The sequence below is a fragment of the Euprymna scolopes genome, chromosome 13 (genome assembly GCF_053919585.1).
Source record: "Euprymna scolopes isolate OS-2025 chromosome 13, ASM5391958v1, whole genome shotgun sequence".
Lineage (NCBI taxonomy): Eukaryota > Metazoa > Mollusca > Cephalopoda > Sepiida > Sepiolidae > Euprymna > Euprymna scolopes.
In genome coordinates, this window is record NC_136494.1 from 23,671,330 (window position 1) to 23,684,889 (window position 13,560).

Below are 13,560 nucleotides of genomic sequence, written 5' to 3' on the forward strand. Positions count from 1 at the left end.
TTTTATCCAATGCGCCACGGGTCTGCAAGCCGAGAAATGAAAATGTCAGGTCATGAATTCATAAGTTCAGTCATCATTACAATGCAATTTGCAATCCTTTCTGATTCATTCGAATGGAATATGAAAAAGGAGGCATTACTTTTGGAACGCCCTTAGTGACACTCAAGATGAGGACAGTAGTCCGAAGAATCCAAATAACATGAATAACGAATCCTCATCTAAAAAAAATTAAAAAACGTAAACAGGAAGAGATTGGATGAGATTAAAGTGTAGTATCTGTTCTGATTAGAGTGGCGGGGAAGCACTACTACAAAAGGAAAAGTTAAACCCCTCCTTCCCTCCGTCAATTTGTGGGAGACCCCTGAACAAGGTTAAGAACCCACTTCAGCCTTCTCTCCCTCCTCGATCAGAGTAACGTGAGCTTGTGGAAAGCAGGTGACAGATGTAATACAGGAGCAATCAGGAATAATTCTGTTCATAGTTTCGTTAATCATTATGCTGGCCAGAAGATCTCTTTGGGTATAATGATCATGACACTCGCCCAACATGACAGACCAATAATAAATACAATTTGAAACTTTAGCATGACAGACCAACTGTAAATACTATTTGAAACTTAAGCATGACAGACTAACAGTAAATTCTGGTTGAAAAATAAGCATCGTAAACAAACGATTATCCTCTTTCAGACTGAAACAAGATAAATAGACTTACGTACTGCCTGACAGATAAAAACATTCTGTATATCTATAAAAGTGAAAGTGTCTGTGTGTCTATCTGTGTATATTTCCCTACACAATATTTCTGTCAATTTTCAGTCTACAGACTCGAAATACGATATACAGGGTACTGAGATTTGGGAAAATCTTTATAATCGGTTTTCGGTCCAAAATTTGGCTGTAAAAGAGTCAGAATTTAACGATTTAACCTTTGAGAACTCTACCAAACTCCTCCGATAATTTGGGATCTAAACACTTGAAATTTTAGATATAGGTTCCGTGGACATGGATCTAACTTAATAACTTGATTTGACTCCAAAACACTAAATGTTAAGGAGTCATAATAGGGATCAAAGTTTAAAAAATTGACGTTTTTTTTTTTTTTTTTTTTTTTTGCTCAACATACACCTCCAAACACCCGGGCAACATCGGGCTGAAATGCTAGTTATATATGCAAGTAAAAAGCTAAAAAAAAAAACTACTTCATAAGACCTCTTTAAGTTTATCATTGTTTTGTTAAATAGTTAGGCGCTGTATCTCTCTGTTTGTCCCGGCATTGTTTCTAGTCATCCGTGATTTCTTTTTGCCATCGGTCTCGGGCAATATCAGAGGTTACCTCGACCTAAACATTTGGAAAATAGAAGGGGTGTTCCAAACGTAAAACCTCTTTTTATTATTATTCAAAAAGTTGACGAGCAACAAAGACGGGAGCGGTACCATTAAAACGAGTAGACTTTTGTGTTCCAGAATTTATTTTTCTACACAGTCACCACCATTCTCGATGCACTTTTCCCAGGAATTCAAAGGGGCATCATTTGCTTCTGACGTATGTCCATGTCTAGGGTTGATTTCATAGTCTCACATCTGCAGCCGATCAATAAAACGTTCAGGTCATGAATGCATAAGATCCGGCACCATAACGATGAGATTCGCAATCTCCTCTGATCCGTTCGAAAGGAATGAAAAAAATAGGAGTCATTACATTTCGAACGCCCCTCGTAACTCTCAAGATAAAAACAATAGTCTGAAGAATCCAGATGATAGGAATAATCATTTTTCATCTGGAAAACAATCCAGAAACATTTTTTTCCCCGGATTTTTTTTAAATATTAATTTTTGTGTAACATTGTCTGGATGATTGACCAAATTCTTTTGCATTACGAGTAGTAAACATATCCTTTCACTCTTTCTTTCTCCTTTCACTCTTTCTTTCTCCTTTCACTCTTTCTTTCTCATTTCACTCTATCTCTCTTTCCTTTCACTCTATCTCTCTCTCCTTTCACTCTATCTCTCTCTCCTTTCACTCTATCTCTCTCTCTCCTTTCACTCTATCTCTCTCTCTCCTTTCACTCTATCTCTCTCTCCTTTCACTCTATCTCTCTCTCCTTTCACTCTATCTCTCTCTCTCCTTTCACTCTATCTCTCTCTCCTTTCACTCTATCTCTCTCTCCTTTCACTCTATCTCTCTCTCCTTTCACTCTATCTCTCTCTCCTTTCACTCTATCTCTCTCTCCTTTCACTCTATCTCTCTCCTTTCACTCTATCTCTCTCCTTTCACTCTATCTCTCTCCTTTCACTCTATCTCTCTCTCTCCTTTCACTCTATCTCTCTCTCTCCTTTCACTCTATCTCTCTCTCTCCTTTCACTCTATCTCTCTCTCTCCTTTCACTCTATCTCTCTCTCTCCTTTCACTCTATCTCTCTCTCTCCTTTCACTCTGTCTCTGTCCTTTCACTCTATCTCTCTCTCTCTCCTTTCACTCTATCTATCTCCTTTCACTCTATCTATCTCCTTTCACTCTATCTATCTCCTTTCAATCTATCTCTCTCTCCTTTCACTCTATCTCTCTCTCTCCTTTCATTCTATCTCTCTCTCTCCTTTCACTCTATCTCTCTCTCCTTTCACTCTATCTCTCTCTCCTTTCACTCTATCTCTCTCTCCTTTCATTCTATCTCTCTCTCCTTTCACTCTATCTATCTCTCTCTCCTTTCACTCTATCTCTCTCTCTCCTTTCACTCTATCTCTCTCTCTCTCCTTTCACTCTATCTCTCTCTCTCTCCTTTCACTCTATCTCTCTCTCTCCTTTCACTCTATCTCTCTCTCTCCTTTCACTCTATCTCTCTCTCCTTTCACTCTATCTCTCTCTCTCTCCTTTCACTCTATCTCTCTCTCCTTTCACTCTATCTCTCTCTCCTTTCACTCTATCTCTCTCTCTCCTTTCACTCTATCTCTCTCTCTCCTTTCACTCTATCTCTCTCTCTCCTTTCACTCTATCTCTCTCTCTCCTTTCACTCTATCTCTCTCTCTCCTTTCACTCTATCTCTCTCTCTCTCCTTTCAATCTATCTCTCTCTCCTTTCACTCTATCTCTCTCTCTCCTTTCACTCTGTCTCTCTCTCTCCTTTCAATCTATCTCTCTCTCTCCTTTCAATCTATCTCTCTCTCCTTTCAATCTATCTCTCTCTCTCCTTTCAATCTATCTCTCTCTCCTTTCAATCTATCTCTCTCTCCTTTCAATCTATCTCTCTCTCTCCTTTCAATCTATCTCTCTCTCCTTTCAATCTATCTCTCTCTCCTTTCACTCTATCTCTCTCTCTCCTTTCACTCTATCTCTCTCTCCTTTCACTCTATCTCTCTCTCTCCTTTCACTCTATCTCTCTCTCTCCTTTCACTCTATCTCTCTCTCTCCTTTCACTCTATCTCTCTCTCTCCTTTCACTCTATCTCTCTCTCTCCTTTCACTCTATCTCTCTCTCTCCTTTCACTCTATCTCTCTCTCTCTCCTTTCACTCTATCTCTCTCTCTCTCCTTTCACTCTATCTCTCTCTCTCTCCTTTCACTCTATCTCTCTCTCTCTCCTTTCACTCTATCTCTCTCTCTCTCCTTTCACTCTATCTCTCTCTCTCCTTTCACTCTATCTCTCTCTCTCCTTTCACTCTCTTTCTTTCTTTCACTCTCTTTCTTTCTGTATATCTGTAACGATAATATGCGAACAACGACATCGGTGCTGTTATATTCATGAGATGCTAATTAAACGGTTAGCATGACTACTTTCTCTTTTCACCATTTTCCAAATTCATCTTTCTTCGCGCAAATTCTAACCGACTTCTATGAATACGAATAACATTTCGCTGATTATATATATATATATATATATATATATATATATATATATATATATATATATATATAAATTTTTGCTTGTTTCACTTTCAGTCATTTAAGGAAGCTGATCTTTTTAGTTTATTGTTTTTGTCTTTTATCTTTTACTTTTACTTTGATTTTTGTTTATTTTTGCATTCTATGAAATGCAAACCTGGTTAGATTTATTAGATATGCATGTGCGAAATAAAATATGAAAAAGTGCCCTTTATAAAAAAAGAAAGGTACTTACATGGGTGAACAAGTGAGAATACAAATGATATTCAGAAAGGTTTGGGAATGCACACACACACACACACACACACACACATATATATATAATATATTCACACGTACACGTAAACATATATATATATATATTCACACGTACACGTAAACACATATATATATATATTCACACGTACACGTAAACATATACATATATATATATTTACACGTAAACATATACATATATATATATATATATATTTACACGTACACGTAAACATATATATATATATATATATTCACACGTACACGTAAACATATATATATATATATATATATATTTATATAAAATGGGTTAAGAAATTCCAACGAGAGAAAGATGTATATTTAAATAAAAGGGGGGGTCACCAACAATGTGTATTTTTTAACTTTATTTTATTATTCCGTGTTTTTTTTTTTATAGAAAATTATGTTTTTAACTCATTGAAATCGTGTTTAACGAGTTTCAAACGTTCTGAGAAGCGTCCTCGTCAGAAAGTATTTAAAGTGTTTAGAATATATTCAAGATATGTTAAAAATATAAAAGAACATTTTCGTAGTTGATTTGAAATGTTTCCGTGAGGTGGAAACATGTGTAAATGATTCTACTTTTCATTCGTATGTTCAATTTTTGGGCTGGACTGTGGTCACTGCTGTCTTATGTTTCACTCAGCATAAGAAACATAACACAATAAATAATGTTAAAAAATACACATTGTTGGTGACCACGCCCTTATTTAAATATATATATATATATATATATTCTCGCACATATACATATATATTCACACATACACACACGTATATATTCTCGCACATATACATATATATTCACACATACACACACGTATATATTCTCGCACATATACATATATATTCACACATACACACACGTATATATTCTCGCACATATACATATATATTCACACATACACACACGTATATATTCTCGCACATATACATATATATTCACACATATACACAGAGGTGCTCTATCTTTGTCACAGAGTACTTGACCGAGATGTGTATCAAAACAATTCCGCAGTCTCCCTGTAGTACAGACCTTGCTTCCAGTGAGATTTTGTTATTCTCTAAACTCAAGGAAAACCTTATAAGCTGTCGTGATGAGACAATTGAGATGAAAAAGGCTTTGATGAGGGTCATTGACACGTTCACACAAAAGGACTTCTATGGGTCCTTCAAGAGGGTTTTGGAACAGTTCAACAAATGCATTGCAGCCAGAGATTTCTTCGGACTAGAATCTCATGTGTGTACGATCAATAAAAGTGCCTGTACGAAAAAGGCTGCATACCTATTACTTGGGAGTCATCGAATTTTCATCTCTTTGTTAACTGTTTGATGCGTATGCACATCCATAAACATGGCAGCTTCTTTGTGATAAGAATAAGTAGGTTTGAAAACAATTTATAAAGATTGTGTCAAGTCGGCCTAGTAGTTGTCGTACTTAGTGCCTTTAGGTTTTGGTTTCGATCTCAGCTCGAGTATTTTTTTGCCCAAGATCAAAGTGTAGTATTTGTTCTTCAGATGTTGCACTTCCACTTCTTGTTCTCTTTCAGTGGAGGAGCAGTCCTTCACGACTGAGACAATTTTTTATTTTTGTACCTTTTCTCCACATTAAAAACGACCCTGGTGTCTAACTCTGTCCCGTGGGGAGGCATTGTAAATAGGTACAAGAAGTTCATTGTTTAAAAAAAAAAAAAAAAGACACATTATACTCGCATGCACATGTCTCAGTTTCTGTATAAATGAAAGTATAATATTTATATGTATTTTACGACCGGGAAACGCCGGGCGGTCTGCTAGTATATCAATAAAAGTGTCCATGCGAAAAAGTCTGGAAACTTATTGAAGGAATCTCATATGTCTGTATCCACTTCACTACTGTCACCTCTCCCTCCAATGATATTATTAACCACATCCGGGTCACTGCTAAGGCTTATGCCCAATCAAAGATACAAATTAATATCTAATAATGAATCATCACCACGGCAAGAAGAATTCGTTTCATCTTGTTCCGAGATAAAAAGCGGGATTTGCATTTTGATGGAAATTCCTGAGACAAACCTTTCAAAAGAAAGGATCCGGACATTCCGTTCCCAAGCAAAGCTGAAGACAATAGAAGGAGCGTTGTCATTGGAATTCTATTAATTTCCTTAGAAGAAAACCATTCCAAGGATTATGGCCTTCGTACTCATAAAGATTTCGATCCGAATTCTATGAACTCATTATTCTTTGATGGGAATACAATTAAATTCTCCATTTATCAATTCGTTTTCTTTAAGATTTATCCGTTTTGATCGGATCTGCATCCACATCCGTTCGTCAGTCTGTCGCGTTTGATTTTAAAATTGCATGTCCTTTGCGAAACGTTCAAATTAAACGCAGGCTATTCTTGTTTCTACATTTTTTAGATAAGGAATGGTTACTTGTGTTATTTAGATTCATCAGACTACTGTTCTCACATTGAATGTCATTTTCACAACGTTTCGGTCGATGTAACATCCAACCTTCTTTATGAAGTTTGTCTAATGACAAGCAATCAAAAACGTTTTCAAAAGATTTTAATAAATATGTATCTATGTATTTTTTAATTAATAATAGTGCCAATAAAAACTTTCCGCTGATTGAAAAGTGGTGGTCTAGCCGAACCGTAAAATAACATATATATAATGTATATGTAAATGTATATATAAATATATATATATATATATAATGTATATGTAAATGTATATATAAATATATATATATATGTAAATGTATATGTAAATGTATATATAAATATATATATATATATATATGTAAATGTATATGTAAATGTATATATAAATATATATATATATATGTAAATGTATATGTAAATGTATATATAAATATATATATATATATGTAAATGTATATGTAAATGTATATATAAATATATATATATATATATGTAAATGTATATGTAAATGTATATATAAATATATATATATATATATATGTAAATGTATATGCAAATGTATATATAAATATATATATATATATATGTGTGTGTAAATGTATATATAAATATATATATGTGTGTGTAAATGTATATATAAATATATATATATGTGTGTGTGTAAATGTATATATATAAATATATATATATGTGTGTGTAAATGTATATATATAAATATATATATATGTGTGTGTGTAAATGTATATATATAAATATATATATATATGTGTGTGTAAATGTATATATATATAAATATATATATATATATATGTGTAAATGTATATATAAATATATATATATATGTGTAAATGTATATATAAATATATATATATATATGTGTAAATGTATATATAAATATATATATATATGTGTAAATGTATATATAAATATATATATATGTAAATGTATATATAAATATATATATATGTAAATGTATATATAAATATATATATATGTAAATGTATATATAAATATATATATATGTAAATGTATATATAAATATATATATATGTAAATGTATATATATAAATATATATATATGTAAATGTATATATATAAATATATATATGTAAATGTATATATAAATATATATATATGTAAATGTATATATATAAATATATATATATGTAAATGTATATATATAAATATATATATGTAAATGTATATATATAAATATATATATGTAAATGTATATATAAATATATATATATGTAAATGTATATATATAAATATATATAAATGTATATATATATATGTAAATGTATATATATATATGTAAATGTATATATATATATGTAAATGTATATATATATATATAAATGTATATATATATATAAATGTATATATATATATATAAATGTATATATATATATATAAATGTATATATATATATAAATGTATATATATATATAAATGTATATATATATATAAATGTATATATATATATATAAATGTATATATATATATAAATGTATATATATATATATAAATGTATATATATATATAAATGTATATATATAAATGCATATATATATATAAATGCATATATAAATATATATATAAATGCATATATATAAATGTTTATATATATAAATGCATATATGTATATATAAATGTATATATATGTTAATGTATATATATAAATATGTGTGTATGTATGTATGTATGTATGTATGTATGTGAACATGTGTTTTACTCCATTTCCTACCATTCACCACTACCTACTCTCCCTACAACTAACACCTCGCCCCACTAATAAAAATATAGACTTCTAATGATAAGGATTTCACCTAACTTTGAATTATATATAATAATAATATATATAATTATTTTTTATACTATAATAATTAAATACCTACATACACTAGAGTTTCATCCTTTCGGGAATCTTCAGTGCAGGATGTCTCGATTGAGACCAGTCGAACAATTCGAACTCGGCAACACGTGACATCTCTGGCTCGATTAGCAAAGACCGTATCCATTCGGCTACCATTAACATTTAAACATTTTAATTCTAAATGTGCTTTACGTCAGTCAGACACTGATCTAATCGTCATCCGATGATCTATGCATAAGAGCTAAATTGACCGACTTTAATTCAACTGAAAGTGCTCAACGATAAGAAACGAATTTCTTAAAGGGGCTGTCATAATTATTTTTTTACTATAATAATTAAATATATGTGTGTGTGTGTGTGTAGTCATCGACATACAGTCCTGTTTCGTTGTATCACAACTCATCAGTGCCGCTAGACTAGCATCCCTCCCAAGCCAAGAATTGAACCTAGAACCGTCGTGTTGACAGTCGGCAGTTCTTCCACTCGACCACAGAAGGGACGCCTGCAAATAACTCGTCGGAATATATATGTGTGTGTCTATATACATATATGTGTGTGTGTGTGTGTGTGTTCTTTTCTGTCCGTCTTTGTGATGAACGGTCTCTACCAAACTACTCTGTCAGTTTTTGATCTGCAGACTTGAAGTTTGATATATAGGGAACTTGAACCTTTGGAACCAATTTGATTTAGATTTTAGCTTGACAAAATAGCTGCTAAGGGGTCAGAATTGAGAAAATTCATCGAGAATGTTTCTGTCGAATTCGGAAATTTGGACAGAATTTCGAACGGAACACTTTAATCTTATCCAATCTCTTCCTGTTAACGTTTCTGAATTTTTGAGATGATGATTGGTTCTTCGTATCATTTAGATTTTTTGGACTACTATTCTCGCCATGTGACTTACTAAAAGCATTCCAAAAGTACTGCTTTCTGTTTTTCTTCTGTTTTAATGAATCAGAGGGGATTGAAAATTTCATTCTCATGATGACTGATAATATGCATTCATGACCTGAAATTTTTATTTCTCGGCTTGCGGACTCATGGTGTAGTGGCTAGAGTACTTGGAAAAAATTAATTGTAAAAGTGATAATTTCCCGAAGGATCAATTCTCAGTGCGACAGAAACATACAATTGCAGATTACTTAGTACCTTATACAATCATAGTTGAAGGAATGAGCGCATGCTATCCCCGAGAAGTAAATAAAGGGTTCTGTTCTCAATTCCGTCCAGATTCTCAAATTCGACAGAAACATTCTGAGTTCGACAAGATACACATGAAGAAGGTCGACCGAAAGGCTGTGAAAAATGATACTCAAGATGAAAACAGTAGTTCGGTGAACCCAAATGATACAAATGGACATTCTTGCTTTTCTTAGAATTTTGCTACACATGTTATGGCTTGAAAAAGCATTCTAAATGGTCTGTTATACTCAAGTATGAAATATTATTTTCTTTCATCTATCACACATAAGTTTAAAATAGCGTTTTCTTTTTTCTGTCATGCCTAAGTTTGAAATAGCATTTTCTGTTGTCTGTTATCATTATGTTTGTAAAAAAACACATTTTAATTTAGTCTGTCATGCATTAGTTTGAAAAAGTTTGTGGGTCTATTACTCATAAGACTGAAATATAATTTTTAGTTCATTTACAATTTTGCCGTTGTAATTTTCTTTTCTATCTTTTTTTTTTTAATCTATTGAAGTTTCAATATGGTCGTTTTCTTTCTACAGTTTATTAGCAGGGAGATGCCCGGCTTTTATGGTTAAATATGATGTTTTAATTTGTCCAGATTTCGTATATATTATTATAGTCGTGATTTCAAAAGTAAACAAAAAGTTTTTGGGTACCATCAGTTAGAATCGAAACAGAAAGCAATGCTGTAGTATTCAAAGCTGGTGGCGTGACGAGTGTACCAATGTAACACGCATATGAACTGATTAAAAATAAGCTAAGATGAATGTACAAAATGTATAACGATTTTTTCAATGTTGACATAGTTTTAAAAACGATTGTAACTGGCTAAAAGCCCATAAAAGAACGGTCCATAAAAATCCTATCATTTAAGGTTCCTAGCACAACGCTGCAACTTTTAGTGTCGGAGGTGATAGTTTGAAAATACGAAGAGAGACAGACATATATTAGATGTGGGTTAATTTCTGTTTTCAGCATTACCATCTGCTTATAGTCTCAGTGTTCCCCTTGATTCCAATTTCTCCTAGTCTTTTCTCCATGTTCTAATTTTATTATTATTATTATTATTATTATTATTATTATTATTATTATTATTATTATTATTATTATTATACTAAAACTTCAGTACTGTGATGTTTTACACCGTTTTTTTTTTTTGTTTTTTTTTTTTCGTCATGACCGGGATCTTACACTAAAGCTAGCAAGGATAGTCAATTAGATGGAAAGCGCCTGGCGTAGGATATTTGCTGAGCCAAGCAGAAATGACTTCTGGAGTACGGTGATATTTGACTTGATTCCCAAGGAGTTCAGCTGTTTTATAAGATCATCAGGAGTTGAGACAAGCGCACCTATGATTATTGGCACGATGAACGTTTTCTTATTCCACAATCTAGCAATCTCCACCCTCAGTTTCTAATAGTTCCGTATTTTATTATTATTATTATTATTATTATTATTATTATTATTATTATTATTATTATTATTATTATTATTATTATTATTATTTATGTTTAAAGTTATGCCTTTTTTCAATAAAAAAAATATCTCTATTTAATTTGGAATGTGTTTTTACCCGGAAGCCAGTATAATTTTTTTTAATTTTATTTTTGAGTTTCAGAAATTAACTTCCCCGTTTTGACCTTGAAGAAATAAGCTCTGATTTTCGCAACAATTAGTTTGCTTTGTGTATTCCAAACCACACCCAGAGATATCCTTGTGATAATTGGAATGGTTTTCTTTCTTTCTTTCTTTCTTTCTTTTGAAACAAATTGAGGTTATGTTTCTTGAACTTAAATTGATATCTGGAAAGATAACTCTGAACCAAGAATCGGAAATCTGTAATAGATTCTTCAGAAATTCAAAATTTTCTCCAAACTAAAATACAAAAGAGATTCGTCATTTTTACATGTTTCGAACCACCCGTCTTTTACCCATTCTTCCGTTTTCCCATTAACGCCTTTCAAAGAATCAAATGAAATTAAATTATATTCTTACGATTAATCAGGCTCTTTTTCTCATCTTAGCGTTGCTTAACTTTGGTGACCTGAGGAGAACTGGTGTATCAACGCGATGATGCAACGTTGAGCCTGGTCAGTATCAGATGGGTGACCATTTTGGAATTCTAGGCACTGTACGTGCTCTCCGCTTATCTAGGAATTTGTTTCCAGTCGTCCTGAACAAGCACTCTACTTGCCACTGATATTTTTTTTTACAAAAGAGTCACCACTTATCAAGGCGCAGATGCCACTCGAGGATAAGTGTACAATGATCAATGGGACAGTGACGTAGTAATTGTTAGTAGTGGAAATGTGATAAATCGGATTACTTTAGGGGAACAGCTCCTCAAGAATTTGTTTACGTAGGACTTGAAGACGACCATACTATATAGTCAGGCAAATGGATGAGTTCCACAGATGTGCAGTTCTAAGAAAGAAGCTTTGTTCATGCAATCTACGTTTATGTGTAGGCATAAATAAAGAGTGGGGAGAAATTATTGATAGTTTTTTCAGCTAGACGTGTGTTTCTCGTGAAAGTTGGCGAGGGGGACATAGATTGGAGCTCAGACGAGCACTTGCCATGAAAATAACGATAAAGCAGATACAGGCTCTCAACATCTCTTCTGTGAGAAAGAGATTGCATCCACTAGATTACGAAGTCTATTTTGAACACTGTCAAGGCAGCAAAAGGTCTTTCTAGCAGCTTCTGCCCAGATGTGGCAGCAGTACTCCATCCTTAGATGTACCTGGCGCTTATATAGGTATAGAATTGCATCAGCGGTATTTAAAAATGTCGACTACAGTGCTATCCATAGTCTTTCAAAGACGGAAGGAGCCTATAGATATAGATTGTTCTCATCCTGAGTGTTATTCTCACAACGTTTCGGCAGATGTAATCGCTGATATTCATCAGGTGTATCTAACCGATATCAGGAATCTTTCTGTCCAACTCTTGAATCTGCAGTGAAGTTTGAATGAAGCATTTTGTTTAGTCCCCGAGGGTAGCATGCTCCCGTTCTCTCAAGCATGAGCAGATTGCAGTCACGTAATTTGTATTATTTATAATTCTGAGTATTTAACCTTCAACCTCCAGAGAAATGAATATTACCTAATACTTTGTTCGTTATGTCACAGGTACTTGGGGTTATCGTATGTACGTATTTAACTGCTTTATCACTAAACTTATTCATTTTAATTTGGAGCTAAGCGTTGGAGTAGATTTTTACCACAGTTGGCTTCATTGATTAGAATAAAATACTGATTGTGTAAATATGGGGCCAAACTTAATTGAAAATGTACCAAGTTGGAAGTAAATCACTTTTTTCTATATATAAATAAATCATATGTGTGTGTGTCTGTGTGAAAATATTTAACCGATAAACTCTTAAAATCATAACACAGAAATTCAAAGGAAATTGTAATTATACACCAAAGATTGTTTATAACGAGTAAAATCTTTGTTTGGATGGATGAATAACGCATACAGAAATATGTCGACAAGTTCAAATGCGTAATGTTCATTTCAACTTGCAACATATTTCTATTGCTGTCTATTAGTTTTACGCATGGACAAATTCAAAGATAGCTTGAAGTGGTTTTATTTTAAATCTTTTTTTTATCTACCTGGTGATAGTTCAAATGGTTGTGAACACGGCTGGAGCGCTTAAGGTTTTGGTTTCGATTCTAGCTGATGGCACCCAAGTCATTTTTTAAAACTGTTGAAATCAGTAATATATATTAGGTACAATATAATATTCAATAGCGAATTCGGTCTGTAATAATAAATACAAAGTCTGCATGAATGAAATTATATTTTAGCGTATTTTACAACCGGGCAATTGTCTGCTTCACAATTTTTGAGATGAGGATTGATAATTTGCATGATTTGTATTATTGTTCTCATCTTGGATG

At 32.5% G+C, this 13,560-nt stretch overlaps 1 protein-coding gene across 1 annotated transcript in view; it reads left to right on the forward strand.

The window, feature by feature from the left end:
• The window catches only part of LOC145291948 (semaphorin-2A-like), a 1,232,857-nt gene that overhangs the window by 758,987 nt on the left and 460,310 nt on the right, over positions 1 to 13,560 (forward strand). The gene's annotated exons all lie outside the window — the stretch shown is intronic.